Source organism: Myotis davidii, unplaced genomic scaffold (genome assembly GCF_000327345.1).
Source record: "Myotis davidii unplaced genomic scaffold, ASM32734v1 scaffold115, whole genome shotgun sequence".
Taxonomy (NCBI): Eukaryota; Metazoa; Chordata; class Mammalia; order Chiroptera; family Vespertilionidae; genus Myotis; species Myotis davidii.
Window position 1 is genome coordinate 2,313,425 of NW_006291010.1, and position 2,600 is coordinate 2,316,024.

The window sequence follows — 2,600 nt, forward strand, 5'->3', positions numbered from 1 at the left end:
GGGGGAGGAGCCAGCCAGCGATCATTGAGCCAGCGATCATTGATGGCGGCCCAGGCCTAACACCTCAGCCTGAGGCTTTAAGCTTGGGCCAAGGAGGAGCCAGCCAGCGATCATTGATGGTGGCAGCGGTGGGGAGCTGGGGGTGACCCGGCCCAGGGCTAATAACTCACCAGAGGCTTTAGTCCTCAAAGGGAGGCCAGACTGTGGCTTAGGCCCACTCCCCAAGGGGAGCAGGGAGCAGGTAGTAGGACATCCCCTAGGGCTCCCAGTATGTGATGGGGACAAGCTGGGCTGAGGGACCCCCCACCCCCCGCCAGTGCACAAATTTTTGTGCACCGGGCCTCTAGTGTAGTATATAATGGAATATTACTCTTCCTGAAAAATGAGATCTTGCCATTTGTGACAACATGAATGGACCTAGAGGGTATTGTGCTGAGTGAAGTCAGACAGACAAATACAGTATGATTTCACTTATATGTGAAACCTAAAAGGCAAGCAAACAAATAAAACAGAGATTCATAGACACTGAGAACAAATTTGCCAGAGGCAAAGGAATGGGAGGGGCAGAAAAGGTGAAGGGGATTAAGAAGCACAAACTTGCAGTTATAAGTCATGAGGATGTAATATACCACATGGAGAATATAGTACAGTCCAAGGGTGGGCAACCCTGGCACATGTGCCAAACATGGCACAACAGTAACTTTTGCTGGCACGCGAAACCCTCTCTTATAATCTTCCATTTACAGTTTTTCCTTAATATTGACTTCTTTATTTTTCAGATAAATTCAGTGTAGGTGCATCTTAGATAAATAATTTTACATAACAAGTTATCTCAAAGACCATAGACGTGGATTGACAAGAGAGGGGAAGAGCAATTTCTATGCCTCTGCCTTCCTAGATCCGACCAGTGTTTTGGTTTCAACCTCAGATGCAATGGGTTTTCATTGACAAGACAACCGCCTCACCTACTTATTCAAAATTTCACTCTATAAAAATGAAACCTTCTCTCTTGCTTTGCCCACAGGTACTAACGAAAGGGGAATAAATTTGTTTCTCTCGGCAGCAAAAGTCCCACTGATAATATCAAATGGAGTCATAAAGTTTTCTGTTGGACTATCAGTGTACATGTATACATTAAAAATAAATGTATTTTTCATCACCATATACTGTTTTTGTCACTTGATAGAATTTTATTATTTCTTCAAGGTTCTTCACATATGTACACCTTAAGAGATACAAGTAGGTGTAACACGTTCTCAAAAAATTAGTGTTGGCACGCAGAATTTTGAGTCAGAGATTTTGCTGGTTTTGACATGCACTCACAAAAAGGTTGCCCACCCCTGGTATAGTCAATACTGTAACAATTGTACAGTGACAGATAGTTACTGAACTTATTGTGGTACTTTACAAGGTATATAAATGTTGATTCACTAAGTTATACACCTGAAACAATATAATATTGTATATCAACTATACTTTATAAAAAAAAGTAGTTTGGTGGCGTGGCTCTCTGGACAAGAAGAAAGTACAAGCCTTTTTCTTTCTCTCAAAGCATACATTTCTCAAAGAAATCTATCACTGAGAATCTTAGCTCTAAAACTTGTGACATGGGCAATGCTATTTCTTAGACTATACTTATTAGCTACAGCCCTGAGTATTTGATAGTCTATTCTTCAGTCTTTTTGTTTAGGATCCCATTATCTCTTCCAAATAGTCCTCTTCTGTGAACACTTGACCTAGGCCTGGTCCTTTCCCATAGATCACATCTGGTCCAGAGACAACACTGGTGCATTACTGCATCTGTGGAAACACCTCTCATTGTTTTGCTGGAGGTCAACTGCCCCAGCCAGTGCCTGTAGCCTTCGTTTCTCAAGGATGAGCCAAGCATGCAGGAATCTTCGACTTCTCTGTCCTAGAAATAGGTAGTTAAGGTTTACAAACTGGAACCTGGGCACCTCTTATACAAGCTCTGCAGATTGTAAGCATCGGGACTATTTGGCACCTTTAGTTTTGTTTTGGGAACCTCAGCTAGAAAGGGAGTGAAAAAATCCTATTGTAAAAGCTTGTTTCATGCATAAAAGTATAGGAGTGATGAAATAAGGACTGCCCCATGCTGTGTCTAAAATGCAGGGGGCCAGCTCCCATGATGGACTTAATTACAGCAAAGATGTGTGCCAGACAGCCTCTATTAAACCAGCTCATGGGTCTCTGGCAGGAAAAGAGAAAGGCTTGGAGCCAATGGAATGGGCATCACTGTAAGAAAGGATTGCCTAGCAGAAATTTGCAAACATTTACACAAAGACAATGAGCACTGAAGTCAGACCTTGGTTTAAATTCTTATTAGGAATTCATTAGCTGTGTACTCTGTTTAGCACTCTAAGCCCTTGTTTTTCTAGTCTGTAAAAGGAAAATAATACCTACCTTGAAGGATGGCTGCAAAGATTAAATGAGATGTGTGAAGATTCTAAATCAGAGGCCCTCAATGAGTTGTAACCACCATCACCTCCTCCTCAGCCCAGAGTCCCTTTCACCCATTAATTCCACGCTTCCATGGAGACAGCTTGTGGTCAGCCATCTCTTCCAGGCTTTCCTGGATGCTC